This window comes from Pezoporus flaviventris, unplaced genomic scaffold (assembly GCF_033815535.1).
Source record: "Pezoporus flaviventris isolate CSIRO_AGI_PZ_B2104156 unplaced genomic scaffold, CSIRO_AGI_Pfla_v1 ptg000035l, whole genome shotgun sequence".
NCBI classification, from domain to species: Eukaryota; Metazoa; Chordata; class Aves; order Psittaciformes; family Psittacidae; genus Pezoporus; species Pezoporus flaviventris.
In genome coordinates this window covers 2,491,584-2,511,058 of record NW_026892583.1, presented here as the reverse complement: position 1 = coordinate 2,511,058, position 19,475 = coordinate 2,491,584, and the positions used below count along the sequence as shown (strand labels likewise).

The following is a 19,475-nucleotide window of genomic DNA, read 5'->3' as shown; positions in this document are numbered from 1 at the left end:
TCTCTTGGCTTGGAAATGTACACTGAAAACAAAGTTTCTCAATGGATTTTCTTTCTCATTATTAAGACAGAGAAACTGTCACCTTTAAGACTGGCTGTGAAATCAGTTCATGGACTACTTCACCAAGTGAGAAAATCGTTTTCCATACAGATCCCCAAGAATAACCCACTTGAAGTACTGTGTGCAGTTCTGGTGTCCTCAACAGAAGCTGCTCCCCAACATGAAGCTGCTGGAACAAGTCCAGAGGAGGCCACAAGGATGATCAGGGGACTGGAGCACCTCTCGTATGAAGACAGGCTGAGAAAGTTGGGGCTGTTCAGCCTGGAGAAGAGAAGCTGATAGAGACCTCATAGCAGCCTTCCAGTATCTGAAGGGGGCCTATAGGGATGCTGGGGAGGGACTCTTCATTAGGGACTGTAGTGGCAGGACAAGGGGTAACGGGTTCAAACTGAAACAGGGGAAGTTTAGATTGGATATAAGGAAGAAGTTCTTTACTGTGAGGGTGCTGAGGCACTGGAATGGGCTGCCCAGGGAAGTTGTGAATGCTCCATGCTCCATCCCTGGTGGTGTTCAAGGCCAGGTTGGACAGAGCCTTGGGTGCCATGGTTTAGTGTGAGGTCCTTTCCAACCCGAACCATTCTATGATAATAATTCTAAGTATTCGGTCATTTAAACGAAGCCCCAAACTACCAAGTTACTAAAAATGTTGCTTCTTTGCCCACAAATAATTTTCAAAATACTGTTGCTGTCTGAATACCTGGTGTCTGAGCATCACCACTGCAACCTAGGAGACTCTTTCCACATTTCTGAAAAGTCCAGGTAAAAAACCTACACCCTGATATTACTTTTTTTCTGCTTCTTTGTTTTCATCTCAGCTTTTAGTGTGATGCCTTTTGCAGCTGCTCCGAGCTATTCTGCTAAATACTCAGTGAGGATAAAATCTCTCTATGTGTATTTATGTGCAGTTGTATGCACACAAGTATGTGTATACAAGCCCACACATCTATATACAAACACCTGGCTGCAAAGTTTCACTGTTAGGACATCTCAAAGGCCATTTCAGATCTTTCTGTGTTTAATCATTCCTGCCCACACTGACAGGTAGCTTCAAATTAATATCTTCAGATCTTGCATCGCTACTGGGTACACTTCTGAGGTTTTTCATTTCCTCAGAATTAAGTGAAACTGTTCAGAGACACTGGAAGCTAATTGTGTTTTCCCTTGAATGACTGCTGTTGTTGCCTTGATGCACTGTGAATTTCTTATTGCTCTTTGTATTGGTCCACCCAACTCCATAGCGCAGAGCTACCACATCTAACTTGACTCCTTGCTTACTATTTCCATCCATGTCAGTTGAAAATGTTTCTTTTTTTTTTACCTTTACCATAAACTGTGAGCAGTTTTCAGCTCTGGCAGCTTTTGGTTGATTTAATAGAATTATAGGATCATAGATTAGTTAGGATTCATAGAATAGTTAGGGTTGGAAAGGACCTTAAGATCATCCAGTTCCAACTCCCGTGCCATGGGCAGGGATGGCTCACACTAGACCAGGTTGTCCCAAGCCCCATCCAACCTGGTCTTGAACACTGCCGGGGATGGAGCATTTACCACTTTGTTGGGCAACCTGTTCCAGTGCCTCAGCACCCTCGCAGTAAAGAGCTCCTTGCCCACAGCATGTTCTTTGTTTTGCAGAGGTCTCAAATTCTGTGGTTCATCTAATTTTGTATTAATAGACTGATTAGTGGGAGAGTATTCAGGTTTGCCCACACATTAGCTGTTGCTCAGAACTCTTGGTGATATTTTCTATTGGGTCATGCTGCTAGGCCTGTGTAGACTTCTAAGCACAGCTACTATTACTCTTGCTTTTATTTCTTCTTGGCCATTCTGGCTGCTGTCTTTCCAACAAAGTGGCTATGATAAAGTGCAGTGTTATATTCCCTCTCATCGACATGAGCAGAAAAACTGGAAACAATTATGTGTCTGAATCCCAGGATTCCAGTATTTTAGCTTTGTTTATTTTTTATCATCAATATCCTATTTACTCAACAGTACAGTCACATAATGGCAGACTTCTTTCAACAGCTTCTCCCTTTCCCTTTATTCTATTCCTTTTATGCTGTTTATGCAGTAAAACACAGAAAATGGGAATACCCAAAAGAATCATGGTAGCAGTCTACCACTACGTGAGACTGGGTTTGCTGTGGGGGATACAGACCTATAGTGGGAATGAAACCACACATTCCAGTGATGGTAGCTGAAGTTATTTTCTGCAGAGTTGTTTCTCACATTACCTCTCTGCTATCTTGCCATGGGGGTAGCCAGCCAGTCAGAGACACGACATCCTCTTTAGGTTGTTATGAAAACAGCAAATTCCACCCTTGGTTTTCCACTGGGATTAAATGAAGTGCTCAGTAAACAGAATGGTCCTACCTAAGGCAAGTCTTATATTATATTGAGAGGTAACTGCCATTCCCTTGCTGTCTTTCATCAGTTCACAGTATATGAAACAGCCAAACCGGTAACGATTTACATAACTTTCATCTTGAAGCATCCCAAAGGCTTTACAGGGATCATTTTCCCTACTGTTAAAACACAATAATCTTTAGCACCCAGTAACGCTATACAAAATTACAGGACAGGAAATAGAACACTAACAAAAATCCCATGCCCAGACTAAGTTTGAAGGTATTTTGCTATATAGTGAGCAGATTTTAGCAGAAGGCAAAGGTTTAATGTCTTGGACAAGTAAATCCTCTGGAACAACCCAACAGAGCTCTCCTATCCATGTGCTTCAAAACGGCTTGAGACATCAACACCTTGGAATCAAACCATGTTCAAGCTTCACAGACTATGCTTTCTTAGGCTGCCACTAAACTATTTTATACTGTGCCTTTTTGAGGAACCCAGCCAGGAAACTGTGTCAAAATCGACAGCCATTTGCCGACAGTCATTCAATCAAGCATGATATGCAGGCTTTGTACATAATGCACTGTCACTGTCCTGAATAAATTATAAGCACAGAAATAAAGCAATGCTGGCAAAAACAAGCAGCTTCTTCCTTAAGACAGAGGAGGAACAGCCAGAATATTTAAGCGCAGCACACAGATAACAGGAACTAAACTCTTCCTTGAGTGCAGAAGGACTATCACAATATAAAGACATTATAAAGGCAGGTTTACCTGCATAAGGTTCTGTTTGATCATTATTCTTCTGAATTGTTTCTATTTTAGTAACTGAATGTTAGTGACTGCAAAGAGATTATGAAGATATAAAGATGGGTAATACAAGTAACAAGATGGATTAGCATTAGTGAGAAAATGAGAAAAAGGAGATAAAGGCATTAGAGCAAGGAATAAGCAGCCTATGCAAGATGACAGCCTCAAGAAATCAGCTTAGGTCAACAGAGCTAGTAAAAGGAAGGGAAATATTTCCTATCTAAGTAGATTAGCAGGGATCTCTTTTCAGGTATTTGGACGCATCTGTTTATTCTGATTGTGACACTGTGTTTAGAACTAGGGATGTGCCACCTGAAGGACTTTTAATAGTCACTTAAAATGTTGCTACAGCTGAGCTGGCTGTTATAGAGGTATGAGCATGCTGCCAGCTAGGTAAAATACTTGCTGCAAGCCCAAAGGATGCAAAATGGCTTTTTGGGGTGGGGTTGGAGGGGGGAAGGAAACCCTGTGGTTGCAATATTTAAACAGAGAAGTAGAACACGAGTCCTACTTGGGAACTTGGAGGTGTTTGACAAGAGTCAAAAACATCCTTCTGTTACTTGACAAGTATTGAAGCTTTTTCTTTAAGCTGAAGGAGAAAAGGCATCTGTAACATGCTGACTAGTAGCAAAACAAGCGATAGTCTGGAAATCAGTGTCCTCAGTAGCAGGCTCTGTCTCAACATGGAACAAAGCGCTGTGGCGCTAAAGTTTAGAGCACTGCTGCCATCTGCAGGGGTTCATCCTTGATGACACTCCAAACTTCGTAAACTTGGGGGAATCTAAATGGCCTCTGGAAACCGGCCCATCCAGCACCACACTGTGGTCAGTATGTCAGACTCCATCACGATTGCTCTTTTGTTTATACCACCCTCACTTGGACCCAGAAAGACCAAATACATCCAAGGTCAAACTTCAAACTAGTCAAAGGTAAATTGGGTCTATAGTTAGCAGTTTTATTTCACTCCCCTTTTTCAGGCTGTGCCCTTCCTGTGAGCTTATTTCTAGTACTGCAAAACGTACACCTAGTCTATTATGAAATGTTGCAAAACTGATAAAAATTAAATTTATTTGAACTACTGCTCTATATAGAGGCATAATTGCTCAACATGGAACAATCCTGCCCTCAGCTCAAAGCTAGTCTTGTATGTGCTCAGGTACTTATATCTTACTTGTATAATATAAAGGCAGCACGTTACAGAATGTATAAAAGAAGAATCCAGGTTAGGGAAGGAAAAACATTTCCTGGAATAGACAGCTTAGTGTTTGGTACAGACAGAGGATAAAGGAACCAGTCAGTCCAAGTGTTACTGGTGGTATATGGGACCATCTGCAGTTTAGATTGTCTGCACAAAAGACATGAGGAATGACAGCTAGAAAGAGTTAGGGATGCGATCATGTAAAGACAGAAGCTGTATCCATCTGTGGATGCAGATGGATACAGCTAGAACGACATATGGGACCGAGTAGTAGGGCAGTAAGTGGGAGAAAATGGGATTATTTAGTGCTGGTGTTAGGTGTAAATCAATGATGAAGTTACATGTAAACCCTTAGTATACTAGAATGAGATGAATTGTTGTGCTGACATGCATGGAGGCTACTAGACTTGAGTAGGTAATATACTCAGGAACACAAAATATAGTACTGTGAGCTAAAGACACTGAATGAAGAATCATGATGCCCTTCATGCCCTGGGATAACAGGGGTCTGTACAGTATGTCAGAGACGTTAGAATAGACTGGAATAGAGTGGAATGGACTATATTAATTGGAAAGAACCTACAGTGATCACCTAGTCCAACCTCCTGACCACTTCAGGACTGACCAAAAGCTGAAGCATAGATCTGTCCAATGTTTTCTTTAGACCTTCTCTTGTTATTACTGTACTTAAAAATACCTTGTTATCTAACACAACACTGGCCTAATTCAACTCTAATTGAGCTTTGGCCTTTTGTGTCTTCTCCCTGCACATACAAATCACAGCTCTGCCCATGTGTTCAAGGCACTTATTACTGAAAAGAAACATAATGAATTCAAATATAAGGACGAGTGTGAGTTTCAGACATTATCCCTCTAAATCTCAATTCTAAGCACAAAGTAAATGAGGTAGAGCAAACACGCTCCTGTTTTTGCGGAGACCAAGAAAACATCTAGACTTCTTTTCATATGAAAGTACTGGCTGCCGAGCCATTTTTCCTGGCCTCAACAGCACTGAAGACAAACAGATTCACTTCCGATTCCATCAAAGTTCTGACTTATCTCTGGCATCTAACACATTGATTTGTTTCTCACTTGGAGAGTTCAGGTCGGGTCAATTTCTGACTCTTCTTGATTTTTCTTCCTCAGGGTTCTCCATCCTACATTCAGCACAAGATCACTTGCACAGCAGAGATAATTAAATATTTAGGATAGACAGAAAACATTTCTCTTTGTGTGAACCCCAGATAAGGTGAAAAAACAATCCTCACCTTCCAATGCCTTTTATTTGGTAAATGCTTTGCTTCTCAAAAAGCCTAATGTCATGGACAGCAGCAAGAGCAGCTTGTTACTGACAAACTTTAGTTTTGAAAGTATTTGAGGTTAAAGCACAACTTTAAAAGGAATGTTGAAACTTACTTTCCAGCTTTGTTTTTGTGATATGATGATTAGACCCTGCAGCCTTGAACCTGCTGTCAAAAACCTGAAGTCATAGCAAACAATAGAATCTTTCCAGTTTACTGGTAATACAGGCTGTAGAGCTCCTAAGTGACTGAAATAAGCCTGAAAGTGTCATTTTTAGGCTCTGAAGCCTTCATCCCTAAGAATGCATGAGCTCCATCTTCTCTGGTACAGATTCTTCATGGACTGCAGTGAGTATACTTCTCTGCCATGGAACTCCTCTTCCTCCACAGACCTTGGTGCCATTCTCGTGTTCCTCACTCTTTGTTCCCTTCTTCTCACTACATTCACCATTTTATACTCTTTCTTAAATATGCTTTTAGAGATACCACCAACTTGACTGTGTCCTGGGGTTGGTCTGTTACAGAACTGACTGCAACTCATTGTGTCCAGCACAGGGCTGCCCTTTATATCTTCCCACAGAGGCCACCTCCCTCTGCCCCACTACCAAAACCTTGCCACCTACACTCAATATAAAGTGACATTATAAAGGATATGAAACTAACTTCTGCTCACATGTGCTTTATACTCAGGGTATAGCAAGGTAATACAGTGGAGAGATGACTATATGTGGGACACGCATTACAGAAAATGACAGGGAGATAGTGTTGGAAATAGGAGTCTGAAGAAGACAGTAGTCATGATTTGTGCAGTAAAAGTGCACTATGGAGAAACAGATTCAATCCCAGCCTTTGCCGTAAAGTGACTGAGCAGTACTTAGCAGTTATTTAAAATAAGGATGACCAAGTTCTCTAAGCCTGGGAGATGTTTTTCCTTCAAGATAGCAATTTACAGCTAAAAGATTAACTGAATGAGTATCCAATCCTATCTTCATAGTAGCAGATACTTAGAACAAGCTGAGTATTCTCGGTATGACAGGACACACTAAGGAGTGTGGCATAATCCCAAGAGGATTTACACTGTGTGAGCTCAGACCATTGCTACCTAAGCTCTCTCTGGGCTTCCTAGCTCAGCCCAAAAGTGCCTGCCACCACACAGCTCTGTTTGCACCACACTGCAACAGAGCTAGAAAGCTCCATAGACCTGAACTGGCTTCTCATGGAACCTGCAAATTGTGTCTCTGAATCCACAGTATGGTTAATCTGCAACACAGATAAATCATCCACACATAATTAACTGCACTTCTAGTCCAAGAACACTTCCCATACCCCTGAAGCTTCACTTTTCTTCGCTTTCTTTGCTGCACCACCCCACTCACCCCTGCTTTGACTCTGTATTTTCTACTTCCACATGTAAATTGGCAACCAAGAACTACTTGTTCAACCTTTTACACACCTTCTCTTTGACACGACAGAGTTTAAAGCTCAGGGTTAGGCATCTCTTTCTTGTTCTAGAGAACTTACTTCAGGCTTCCATTATATTCTTTAAAACACTGTCCATTTTGAAAGTCAACAGTCAGGAGAACTTCAGAAAGTTAAATGGTTTCTTTAAATAAAACCACTTGTTCCACACTTTTCATTAAAGCTTTATACCAGAATCAGTCTGAACACAATGCAAGTCAGCTCAGAGAATACAAGCACCTGGACAATTTTAGCCCCGCTTTTCAAGACCTAAGACTAGTAATCTTTTTCTTCTAAGAAAGCAAGGAATATTTTTACTATCCATACAGTTTCGATTAGGCATCCAAGGAAGGGAATAAATCACTCTTCAATCTCCGGAGCTGAAAAATAAAACCTCATCTGCATTAAACAGGAATAGCTTGCTTGTGGATGCTAGGCAGATTTCCCAATTTTTCAATTACTGAAATTGTATCGCATATTGGCTCATGTAGTGCAGCGTTATTTGCAACATTATATTTCAAATGCAAATGTCTCCAGCTGAAAAGTGGTTTCAGGTCTGAAATCATTTACCACTTTCCAGTCAACTATAACAAGCACGATTTTCAGTAAATCAATTGTCCATGCAAGTCCTAGGCTTGGGTTAATGAGTTTAGGACAGCTTCCAGTAGATGATACTAACATTCAGATACTCGCACCCGACACAATGCATAGTTTTCCAGCAAAACTCTAGCCAATTCCATCAGCCACACTGACAACAAACCCAGAATGAGCACACGGCAGCTCTTCATTAATCTGATTTTTCCAGCAGGATCAGCCTCAGAGCTGCCATCACCAGCCCTGCTTCACTTCATCCCGTGGCTTAACTTGCTGTACAAGTAGGATGGCCATTATTTTTCCTACATGCCATGATTACATACGCTGCAATAAGTTACCAATAAGAAATTCAATTAGTATCACTCCTTGTGTTACAGCCATGGTATTTTAACAGGAGTCATGCCTGTTTTTCCAGAGAGAAAATGCTTTGCTGACTCACCTATTCATTGATACAGCAGCTTTATTGGGACAGTTAACATTGCATGCAGCATCTTTGCACACTTATACATGGCCTTTGCTTTTCCCTCCAGAGCACTGAACTATACAACTTTCAGAGGATGAAATGAGGGTGGTTTTATCCTTCGCTGGATATCTGCTTCTATAAGCCTGGGGTTACCATTAAGATATAGCAAGTGAATGGGTGCAATCTGTAAAGTCTATAACTTAAAAATAACTTTTTGGATTCATTTTATTGTCAACTGTTGGTGTTCTGTACATTTCTTCTATAAATATGAAAAATTTCCATGAATTCTCCAAAGATCATGCTAAACAACTGTGTAATCTGTCATCTAAAATGGTTATTGGCAGTAAAACACTGCCAGAGAAGTCTGATCTGCATAAAAATGCACTTACAAGAAGAAAAATCACAAGTGTGCAGCAACAACAACTACAATGAAATAGTGAAAGCTAGTATATTGTGTAATTAATCCCTAAAAGAAGTAAAGTGTCTAGAACCATGGAATGCCAAAACAGATTTAAGGCCATACTGGAGAACTCCAGCGTGAGACCAGTGTTGTATGAACTGTGGTAAAGAGATATTCAGTGCTGAACAGGTGAGTTAGAGATGCAGTGAACTTTATGGATTAATCTCTATTACCATAATAATCAGTTATTGGATGTCAGTTCTTCTTAGTCTATTGCTTTAACTTCCTTATAATACTCTTATAAAGGGCGTGAGACTTAGTAAGGGATTTCAGCAAACATTTGAGGAGAAGCTGTGTGTAAAGTGATTTGAGATACTGGGTATGTTGGATAGTGCCACTTCAGCTGTGCCCAAATTGAGTTTGAGATAGCTGCTCTTCCTCACAGAACTGATCCTTTTCAGACTTTGTAGAATCCTCGCACTAAGACTAGGCTTGTCTCTGGAAAAGGAAGAGATGGATCTTGCCAGTAAAAAGCTGGCATATTCCTACATGTCCAGGAGCAAAGTACTCAAACTTCTCTACTTGCAGAACACATTACAGAGAGAAATTGCTCCCGCAGTCATCAAATCAATAATAAAACAATTGGAAGAAGTCAAATCAAGCATTCGCGTGGAGAGAAAAATACTCTTGGCATCATGCCCTGCTCCCCTGTAAATATGTGAGATTCATAAACAGCCCTTTCATCAATATGACATGATCCTTCCAAATGACAAGAAGAGACAGATAATGTGTCAATTGAGACTGCCAGAGAAAGAAGAGATTTTGATTAAGGATTAAAAAAAAACAAACCATTATTTCATCTGTTACTCTACAGCAGTGCTGATAATACTCTGATGCTCTTGCTGCCAAGATTTCCAGTGTGAAGTAATCAATAACTCCAAATCATGTTATTCAGAGATAGAGTACATTTTCAGTTCCTGGGCATTATTCTGTGTCCTAAGATATTTCAGGTGTTCTTCAACTCCGAAACTCTTTCTCCCTCCCAATTATACACTTTTCACTACATCTTCCGTTTAAAGTACAACCACCAGATTCTTTATCTCAGCACACTGCTCCCTCCCCTACACCTGCAGAATGGTTTGACATTGGAAGAGACCTCTCAGGATTATCTGGTCCAAGACCCTTGGACCAGCTGCTTGCCCAGAACTACATCCAGTCAGTTTAAGATCTCCAAAGACAGTTACTCCACAACCTGTTTGGGCAACCTGTGCCAATGCTCAGTCACCCCCACAGAAAATTGAGTCATGGTTGACCAAGTAATCCCACATGCCTTCCTTTGCCTTCCCTATTGATTCTCATCACTCTTGCCATGACACTGCCATGAGAACTTCAACACATTGCTAATATCAGATTCCCCACATGAAAGAAGTGGGTTTCTGAACTTCACAGAAACATTAAATCAGCAATGCTGCCCTGCAATGAGGCATTTTATCACCCAGGAAGCCACATCTTCAGTGAAAAACCTTCCCTGATATTCTGTATGTCCCACCTATAACCACCAAGAACAAATGTGTTTTCAGACACTAACAACCTACAGGTTTAAAAGAAGCTTAGAAATCTGTGAACACTTGTAGATAACACTGCTTCTGCCCCTGCTCAGTATTTATAGAAACTGCTTTGCACTTGTGTAGCTACTTTTGTCTTGATTATCTCAATGTGGTTCAGAAACAATTAGTTAAGCTTCACAGCACCTGGAAATGAAGGAAATGTTGAATCGACAGCTAGGGGAAAAAGACAGAGTCACGCTAGATCTAAATGTATAGATATCACAGCTTGATATTGCATTTATTTTAGTTTGTGTTACACATGTATGTAACTGTCACCAACTTTAAAAGGGCCAGAAGACAATTTAGAGCTGTAAAAAAATATTCATATTCAACCATATAAATACATACTTAGATGCCTAATTTTAAGCAATACATTGCTGGGTTAAAGAAGAGTCTCCATATACTTTGGAAACAACATAGGGAAAAAAAAAACACCTTACATCTGGGGTATCTTTCACCAGTGTATCCCAAAGGGCTGCGCTGGATTAACAGCTTGCACTGGAATGAGGATATCTGCAGTGCACAGTGACAAATCCTTCCCAGCCCACAGGAACTTTAGAAAATAGTCTAGATGAAGTGAAGGGAGAAGGCTGCACTCAACTGAAACTGCAGGGAAGTTCTAGGTCAGCAAAATGCAGTTCCTAGAGCTGAGTAAGCACTGGAGGAAAAAAGTCCACTAATATTCATTGGACTTTCAAAAAAACCAAACCTTACTTTAACTTGCAAAAATAAATCTAAATGTGAAAGCTTAAACAGTCCCAAACTATATATTTGAATGTGATTATTCACACTTTATATTCTAAATGGGAAATGGCTGGTTAAGTAGCACAAATCACAATTACAATGCAGGAACTGTACTCCTTAGGCACTGTACTACTTAAGCACTGAATTAATACTGTAATTTGAATCATGAATATCCCCAACAAATCGTTCATAAAATATTCACACAGGGAAAATATTTTCCAAATAAATTTACAAACTCAGGCAATAAAATTATGTGATAATTTTCCAAGCATTTTGTGAACAGAAGGAGAATAATGTTCTGAATAAATTATCTATCTGAAATAGCCTCTTATTTTGTGATTACAGACTGGATTGGCCACAGTAACAGAAAGTACCAACATTTCATTATACAACTAATTTCAATGGAAACACGTGTGGATTATGAAATTGCTGTAACTTATAAGTCTATCTCATTTGACACAGTTGACTTTGACCCTCTACTAACACATTGGGATAGCCCTGTCCTAATACTATTCTAGGGAGAAAAGAACTGTATGCCCTGCAAGGAAGGGACTGGTTTCTTCAGTTTTGAAAACCACTTGAACACTATTATCACTCTTGAAATAGATTTTCTTACAGGATAGTTGGGGTAAGACTCATTATTATGTTCAAGGCCAGGTTGGTGTGACATGGTCTAGGATGAGGCATCCCTACCCATGGCAGGGGGCTGGAACTGGATGATAGTAAGGTCTTTTCCACCTCTAATTATTCTACAATTCTATTGTGTGAAATCTAGGTGTAGGCCACCCTAAGAGAAATTGGTAGAAACAGAATCTGATACATACTTCATACCTAAGCAAACTAAGAAAATGCTTTGTTTTGCAAAGGTATTTATTGGTAGTGATGTTTTAATTTATAGAGAGCGTAACAAAAAATTTGGGGGTAATAGCGGTGAGTTTAAATAGAATGGCACTCCTCTTCCATTTACATGATATTTTCTAAACATCTCCCTTCAAACCAATGCTGTGTATGTATTTACTAAGGATATCTAGTTTAGCATGCACTTAGCCAACAAACACAGATGCTAGAAAGAAACATTACTGGCAATTACGGTCTTTGGAACTCTTTGAACTGAAGTGTTGCTGCCCATCAGCTGAGACCTGTGCACTGCTTAGGTACAAAAAAACCCAATTCCAAATTTGTGTTAAATATCACCCATACTCTGGTTAAAAATAATAACAATGTTTTCTAGAATCAAGTCAAAAAGGAGCCCGAGTCTTACTGTATCAAACACGCTTAGGGCTGCATCTGTCAAAATATCTTGTGAAAAGAGGCAGGATTAAAATCAGATCAAACTTACTGGGTTACTTATGTTGTTTTTAAAATATAATTGATGATTTTACTACTGGTGAAAACTAAAACTACATTTCATTCAGAAAGGAGTATTTTAATCTCTCTTGCACATCTGCATTCCTACCAACAGTTATTTTAACTCCAGGAGCTTTCTCACTTTGGGGCATTCTACGTTGCACTTCCCATGAATGAGTCTCATTTCAGATTCTAGTAATATATCTCAAGCCTAACCTGCAACATCTTGCATAATTCAAGTCTTGGTGTCTCATGCAGCTCTGCATTTTCATGTAAACAGCTTCTTTTATGCCTCCCACATAACAGAACCCTGAATTTGCAGGCAAAACTCAGTGCTGAATGTGGGTTTCTATGTCTTAAAACTTCTAATCCACAGGCCTACATTCTCATCCCACATTAAATAGCAACTTACAACTGAGATAAATCCGAATGTGTTCAGAAATCTAATTAGCAACATCCAAATGTAAGTTTGTCAATTGGATCCATACAAACTAGCAAAATATAAGACAGTGAAAAACCATTGAGATTTAGAAGCTGAAGGGCTTTGAGCCAGATTTGCACTGTTTTCTGCTATAAAATCATTTCTGAATCTCTAAAATAAGATGACAGTGCATCTTCCTAAAAAGTGTAAGATTTGTAACTCCTTTTGGCTAAGCCCAATAGAGAAAATTTTCTCCAAGACTGCCATATGAAAGAACAATTAAGTATATCAGAAATGGAAGATTGAAAGTCAAGAGACAATAATAATAAAAATGAACATCCCTGTGTACACGGTCTCTCAAATTATATTTCTTCCAATTTAAATGTATTATGCACAAACATAACTAGATTTAATCATTACAATCCCACAGAACAATGATATGAAAGGAAATAACTCTAAGTTAAAGTAGCAGAAAAGATGCTCTTAAAGACAACTGGATAATAGAAGCAGCCATCATACACATACATCAAAACAAAGGACTTTAAAGAAAAGCAGAAGCTTCTTCCATCAAGTAGCTTGACATATAAAAGTCAAAATAAGTAAGATTGATAGGTGTATAAAATACTAGCAGGACAAAACATTATAGTTAATCAGCTACCTAAGCAGATCATTTACCAATTCATGAAACGCTGTGGCACTTACCCACTGGTTATACCAGGACCTTGCTGCAGAACCAAGCCAAGCCTGTTCCAAACCACACTAATACTAAAGAACAGCAACCTTCCCAACACCATTTATCTCCTGCTCTCAGGTGGCTGAGTGCACTAATAGGCTTTAATTGCCCTGATCAGTTTAACCTGGGGCTTCCCTACAAACCTGCTTATGGGCTCAAACGCCTCATTTAAGCTGAGATCAACACCATTAGTCTCTGGTTAAACTGACTGGTGGGTATATCTGTCTACAGTCATGTCGCAACTGTGCTTCTGCTTAGCCATGGACACTATCCTGACCTGTGGACTGACAAGTCTCATTTAATAAAAAGCTAGAAAAGAATGAGCCTTGAGCATCATCTCAGATACTATAACCTCAAGTAAACACATTTAAAAGATAAATGTGACAGAATGGAGTTAAAACTTACTGGCATATAGAATCACGGAATAGTTAGGGTTGGAAAGGACCTTAAGATCATCCAGTTCCAACCCCCCTGCCATGGGCAGGGACACCTCACACTAAACCATGGCACCCAAGGCTCTGACCAACCTGGCCTTGAACACTGCCAGGGATGGAGCATTCACAGCTTCCCTGGGCAATCCATTCCAGTGCCTCAGCACCCTCACAGTAAAGAACTTCCTCCTTATATCCAATCTAAACTTCCCCTGTTTAAGTTTGAACCCGTTACCCCTTGTCCTGTCACTACAGTCCCTAATGAAGAGTCCCTCCCCAGCATCCCTATAGGCCCCCTTCAGATACTGGAAGGCTGCTATGGGTCTTCACGCAGCCTTCTCTTCTCCAGGCTGAACAGCCCCACCTTCCTCAGCCTGTCTTCACACAGGAGGTGCTCCAGTCCCCTGATCATCCTCGTGGCCTCCTCTGGACTTGTTCCAACAGTTCCATGTCCTTATTCGTATGATTTTGGACAAGACAGTTGGAAAACCACAAGTGGGTTTTCCAGTAGAGGAGTTGGACATTTCCTGACAGGCAGGAGGAGCACTGTTCCTATGGCACTAACCAGGATACATATTTGTCAGCTAGGAATTCAAAAGCAGTTTTAAAAACTCTTACCTGGTATTGCTTTTTCTGCCTCTTCAAGCATGAAAACTCTGACCTGTGTGTGACTGAAATACATGGAGAGAAGAAAAGACTAAGGATGCTGGTTGTGGTAACAACCATCACAGTGATGCACATTTGTGTTTCAAAGCCTGAATCACCTCCTATATGATAATAGGCTGAGAAAGAGAGACCTCAGAGCAGCTTCCAGTGTCTGAAGGGGGGCTTTTAGGGAGCTTTTTTGGTCCTTTGGATCTTGCTGGGAAATATATGTGGGAATCAAGTCAGGAGCGATGGGTACGGGAGACATGAATTAAAATGAGGTAAAAGTAGAGCATGAAATGGACTGGAAGATTTTGGGTTAGAATGGGAAGATTCTGGGTTAGGACTGATAGGGGAAGAGCAGTGTGAAGGCAACAAGTGAAGGTATGGTCAATAACACCAGCAGGACCCGCAGTGTCAGGGCAGGAGCTGTGAGAGACAGTCACATAGCTGCTGTGGGGAGCCATGAGAGACAGAGATACTACTTGGAAAAGCATTTAAATCTGCCTAAATAATACAGCATTCATATTTTCATAACATTACATAATTTTTGATGATACTGGGTTAAAATTGGATGTCCTATGGCTAACATTACAGCAATTATGAACCAGAAACAAGTGCCAGAGGTAAGATGATATTTATCTCGAGATAGGTTTTGCCTTGCTACTGCAACACATGGTGGGAAAGCGAAGCTGTCAGCTACTCAGACACAGGAGGGTCAGATAGGAAAGCAAGTTACTACACAGAAAAGTATTGTTTGTAAAGAACAGAAACCCGTGCGGGGACAAGTGGCATCCAGTAGATCATCAGGCTGGTGTGTACATGTTAAGAGGTGAAGAAGATGATGATTATTCTTAGATCTATCCTAAAAAATGGGATTTGGCTTTTTGCATAAGTGGAAGTCTTCTTCGCTTATTGATTGGCATGTCAAATAGTTGGTTAATTTTTAGTAATATCTTTTTAGGCAAATAGCTATTTATTTATATATAAGGCATTTATATATAGTGTTACTCCCTATAAGTAATGCTTTATACAATTCTATTGTTTAAAGTGACATCTTGAATATATGCATTAGTCCATATTCCTCCTATTATCATCATCACCGCATCCCCCCCTACAAACATAAGAAATGATTTTATGTTTTACCCACTAATGTCTTGTTAATACCCAGGAAGGCACATTTTCAGGTTATTAAAAAGGAATAAACACTTCTCCAAAGCAATTTTTTTTCTATGCAGAATGGCTGTTTCATATTTACAGCTTTTCAAGAACTCATTTGAAGGAAAATTATTCTTATTATTGTCATTGTTTGTTTTACTGGAAATGCCTGTTGGGGATTGAGCCACAGTTTAGTCTAGATGCTCTATAATTACAGTAGTTTGACTAAATAATAAATGTAATATATGACAAATATAATGGAATTATGTCAGTACCTTTAAAATGTATGATTTTCCACATGCTTTCTCCAGGAATTTATAAATAAATATGAAGTCTAATATAATACTTTCCATCTGTAATTCATGGTCTCCTTGTGGATTAGAGCACTTGCTGGTCACATAGCTATAGTTGTCAGTGTTTCCAGATCCTAAGCATACAAGCAAAGCTTCCTTTATATAAGAATTCAGAAACAATAGTAAAAAATTGCAACTACTATCTAATAAGCAATATATTATGTCAAATTAAATGGTTTTATCTAATATTACCAAAGCTGAAATGAACTAAGAGTAAGAGAAATAGAATGTTTAGGATTTCTTTAAGTATAATCAAAGAAAACATAATAATTAAAAAAAAAGAGAAAGAGTATTCTTTCTGATACTGTCTTTACCATTTTCCTGAAAGAGATGTAAACCAGGTAAATTCAGGCAACATCTATTCTGCGAATTAATGCCAAATAAAAATGTTTTCTTTTCATAGCCATTGTCAGGTTTCTCACTCTAATGCCCATCACTTCATTTAAAAGGTCAGGTACTGATTACATATATAGAGTGACATTGTTCAATGAACTTCTGAATGTGTTTTGAGCTGTAACTATTTTCCTGGTAAAGGATGATACCAATTCCTCTGAAACTAGAATGCGATACAGAATAGTTTCTATGAATGACTGTATGTGTTGGAATTGGAGGGGAAAGAAGAAGATATGAAGATAGGCTGAGCAAGTTGGGGCTGTTCAGCCTGGAGAAGAGAAGGCTGTGTGGAGACCTCATAGCAGCCTTCCAGTATCTGAAGGGGGGCTATAGACATGCTGGGGAGGGACTCTTCATTAGGGACTGCAGTGATAGGACAAGGAGTAACGGGTTCAAACTTAAACAGGGGAAGTTTAGGTTGGATATAAGGAAGAAGTTCTTTCCTATTAGGGTGGTGAGGCACTGAAATGGTTTGCCCAGGGAAGTTGTGAATGCTCCATCCCTGGCGGTGTTCAAGTCCAGGTTGGACAGAGCCTTGAGTGCCATGGTTTAGTGTGAGGTGTCCCTGCCCACGGCAGGGGGGTTGGAACTGGATGATCTTAAGGTCCTTTCCAACCCAAACCATTCTACGATTCTGAGATTGTACTTGTTTTCACTTTGTTTTCCTTTTAAGCATTCAAAGTAGTGGAAAAGGCTGACTAAAAGTTATCACTTTTCTATAAAGAAAGACAAATATCTTTCATATAAAATAATGATGTGAAAGATGTTTGTAAAGCAATATTCCTTCTTAACACAGGAAGCCTGTGAGTCAGCAGAGGAACTTGCCCTTGAGCACCAAGCTAAAATTCTTTCAGATGTATCAACGCATGCATCAATATGCATCAATGGGAAAAATTCAAGGGAAAGATTACAGAGAAAGTGGAGTACAGTCTTAAATGAAAATACAATCTATATATGTTGAACTGATTTTAATTTTTGCTATAAAATCCGGATTGTTCTAGCTCTCTCTTTATTTAGTGCTCCATACCAGAGCAGCATACACAACACCTTAATCCCTTGGTCGGTTACATAGATTGAGAGTAGTGGGGCTTTTTTCCCCTAGTTCAGTTTATTGACAGGTTAGCATTTGATCTACAATATAGAACTTCTTTTTTATAGAAATAATCTGCATGTCAAAGCTAAGGCACAGAGCACTGCACTGCCTTTCCACAGATCAGTATTTCAGTCTCTCCCTTCAAGCAACGTCTTAACCCAAGTGGCAGCTGGTTAAGAAATATTGGCTTTCAATAAGGTAACACTTTCCACAGAAACTAGTTGCCTGAAGGAAAAAGCTTTATCATTTAGTGAAGACATTAACTAACTTAAGCAACTGAATGGAAAGCAAAATTGCAAATGGTTCTGCTTATGTTCCCCTGATGCTGTTGCAGAGATGGCTTGGCCCACCTCTTGCTAGGGACAGGGCAGGGGGGCTCTGGTTGAGATGGATGCCTCTGCTTTGGGGAGTTCTGCATGTTCTCAAGGCTTGATCTGAACACAGTTGAAGGGGCCCTGCCAGCATGGGCAGTGAAGCAGGATGGGGCAGAGCCTCATGTGCCCCATGCATGTTCCTCATGACTGAATACAAACACCCTCATGGGGGACCTGTGGTTCAAGGTGATAGTATAGCTGTCCCATGTCTGCATAGTGCCTAGTGAAGAAGAGTTCAGACCATGAGGGGGAACCACCACTGAAATAAGCATGGCAATTATTCGTGCCTCCTCATAGAAGAGCCTCTTGTGTTCAAACAGCCTGTTACTGCAGGAAGGATAGTTCTCTTTTCCTGCTACAGTAGCAGAAAAAAAGGAATGACACCAAAAATGTAGCTGCAAACTTGCTGGCGTGTGAGTGCAGGATTTTCCACTGACAAGTCATCTGTGCTGTTGCCTGCATGGAATATAGACCCCGTGGTCATGCCATAAACAATGCATTCCTCCATGATTCTCCTGGGTGCAGTGTCATGGGAGCAGTGTCGTGGGAATGATGTCCCTTGTTATCAATACTGGCTGTTCTTGTAACCCTTGTTTGGCTGCTTCTTCCAGTGCTTTCTCACACGCGCACGTTTCCATCCCTACAGCATTCCTGCCAATCTTCGTATTTCTGTTAAGAATCTCTCCACAAGGACTGGCCTGGCTGGATCGCTATGGATGCAGTTTAGGGGAAGCGCTAGTGTCCTAAAAGTGATGTTCTGCCACATGTGTGGGAGGCGTTGTGTATGTGAAGCTTTCCATATGCCAAAGAGGCTTTGTATATATGAAGGTTTCTATATGCCAAAGTGGATTTGCTCCAGGACCAGAAGAAGTCCCAGCTTCACCCCTCTAGGACAGCACCCCAGAAACCTGCAGGGTAGTCTCATAATATGCTTGGTGTTCTGTCCTGCTGTAGTAGCTTCCAGACTAAGGCTTCTTGAGAGATGCCCACTCCTGTCCCAGAGGAGATTGTGCAAACACATGGATATGGGTTTGGGACAATCCCAGATGTGATTTACAGCACTATTGAAGTACTCCGTTGCCCAGCAAACATTTTTTCCACCAAGATGGAGTATCTGGAGATGATTTTGCTGCATTATCTGATGCTTCTTCTGGAGATAACCAAGGATGAGGGAGAGGATGCAGACATGGTTCTGTGTGTGTGTCTGACAGTGAGTGCTTGGAACCACAACTTGACCACTCAGTAGTATTTAATGAAGCTGTTCCTAGGCCAAGACACTCACTGGTAGTTCTGCTGCCCTGTCTGTAGCCTAATGCATGTCCCTAGAGCTTGAGAGAAATCCCCACATACACAAGGGAGAGGTTATACTTGTGCTATAGGGCAATAGGTGAAGACATGATCCTGCTGAGCAGGCTGGCTTCTACACTCAGGTTGAAATTGTGGTAGGGGATGTTTATTATCAGAGCAAGAAGATGCTAAACTCCTTAAGCTAGAAAGCATTTCTAGACATGGACAGGCTGCCTGGATGGTTAGGAACACAGGCTAGG

At 40.3% G+C, this 19,475-nt stretch overlaps 2 long non-coding RNA genes across 3 annotated transcripts in view; both read right to left on the bottom strand.

Moving 5' to 3' along the window:
• The window catches only part of LOC133273980 (uncharacterized), a 42,963-nt gene extending 29,430 nt beyond the window's left edge, over nt 1-13,533 (bottom strand). For both annotated transcript variants that reach the window (XR_009744976.1, XR_009744977.1), the window contains exon 1: nt 13,451-13,533. This is a non-coding gene — a long non-coding RNA (uncharacterized LOC133273980). The remainder of the gene's footprint in view (nt 1-13,450) is intronic.
• Nucleotides 1-19,475, bottom strand: part of LOC133273736 (uncharacterized) — a 589,959-nt gene that overhangs the window by 132,593 nt on the left and 437,891 nt on the right. The gene's annotated exons all lie outside the window — the stretch shown is intronic.